Here is a 1,666-nt window from a genome sequence, read left to right as displayed (position 1 = left end):
TAGCAACCAAATCAGTTTCAAGTGTGTAGGTAAGCCGCTTGTTTAGTCCCACATCAAAAAAACATAGTCAATTATGGTTGTTTAAAGCACTGCTCCCAGTAGCCCTCCTTGCAATCTTACTTGAACATGATTTGTTCTATAGGCTCGTACAACTGTATCCTTGAATTCTAAGGGGAGGTTGTCTGACAGACACTTTGGATGAAAAAATGATAATTTTGGAATTTTAGGGGATTCCAAATTTTAGGATGAAAAAGTGATAAATTTTTCACAAATTTTTTTGGCATTTGAGTGAGATTCCAAATTTTAGGATAAAAAAGTGATAATTTTTTGTTATTTGGATTCATAGTTTGTGTTTGATTTCAATTTTTTTGGCATATTGAATTCTAAAATTGCAAAAAACAACCCATTTTTAGAATTTGTAAAATCCTATCAAATGGAGAGGATTCGGTGTATTATATCTGACACCCCACTCCACGTTAGAGCCTACTTCTCCTTTTCTTTAACTAGGTTTCGGAAAGGGAGCTTTATTTTCACTGCTTCCTCTAATTTTTCCCGTCCTCTTTTTTACCCGCCATCTCCAGTTCCCACTCCAATATTCTATCACTCTTCTTCTCAAATCGCTAAATTTCTGGTCAAATTCAGATCTAAGATGGAGGGTGGCTAGGATTCTTAGTATAACTTTGGTTTGGAAGATGAGGTGGAGGTGAAAGCTTCAATTTGGGGTTATCTTGGCAATCTTGTTGTTAGAGGCCTTCATCTAAAACTCTTGAAATCCGAAGGTAACTCTCACCTCCTCTCTTTTTGATAAAACTTTCGAAAGCTTTGGACGGAGTGAAATTGATTATGATTTCGAAAGCTTTGAATTACAAGCATTGGTTATTGATTTGGTACTCTAATGTTATTTTTAGAAGTGAGTTTGTTGTGTGATGTGACTCTCCTCAACTCATTCATTTGATTAAAGTTTGTTGTATGATGTTACTCTTCAGGTAGCTTCTATGATGTTATTAACACTTCAAATTCATGAGCTAGGGATGGCTCGGGTTAGCTTCTCATGAATGCTACTTTTGTATGCTATTTTTTGGTGTTAAATTAGCTTGGGTTAGCTTCGAATTATATTTGCGGTGTTAATGGCTTATAATCTGCGGTGATAAAGTAGCTTGGGTTAGCTTCTCATGAATGACATATTAAGTTATTTTCATGCAAGTTTTGAGTCATTAATGACCCATTTGTTGGTTTTGGATTAATACTAATAGGTGATGATGTTTAAGCTCTTGTTAGTTGTGGGGTTAAAGATTTGCTTTAAAGGGTCTCAAATTGTTTTCTTCACTAATTAGATTCAAGAAAAACTCGCCTCTGTTGGGGAAAATTGAGCTTAACTTGACTAGTAGATTACTTGTTGGATTCACTTTTCACATTTAAATGGTCATCTTCATTTACTACGCAAACATAAAATTTGCACAAGTAGATGGTTTATATTGTCCTCTGAAGAAGCCTAGTGCTATTTTTATATTTATAGTCCTAATTCTGTATTTGGTCAATTAATGATATGTTTAGCATGTTATGAAACCATCTATTTTTTTATTACAGCTCTTTTTTAATTGTTTTAGTTTGCGTGAAAATCAAGTTGAACATGTATATATTTCACTTCCATGTAGATGAACGACAT

General features: G+C 34.0%; 1 long non-coding RNA gene across 1 annotated transcript; it reads left to right on the top strand.

Annotated features, from left to right (window-relative positions):
- On the top strand, positions 510-1,074 carry LOC109833502. The gene is made up of 2 exons (XR_002245227.1): positions 510-779; positions 987-1,074. It is a non-coding gene; the product is annotated as an uncharacterized LOC109833502 (long non-coding RNA).

This window comes from Asparagus officinalis, chromosome 3 (genome assembly GCF_001876935.1).
Source record: "Asparagus officinalis chromosome 3, Aspof.V1, whole genome shotgun sequence".
In the NCBI taxonomy this organism is placed as follows: domain Eukaryota; kingdom Viridiplantae; phylum Streptophyta; class Magnoliopsida; order Asparagales; family Asparagaceae; genus Asparagus; species Asparagus officinalis.
This window is presented reverse-complemented; position numbering and strand designations above follow the sequence as displayed.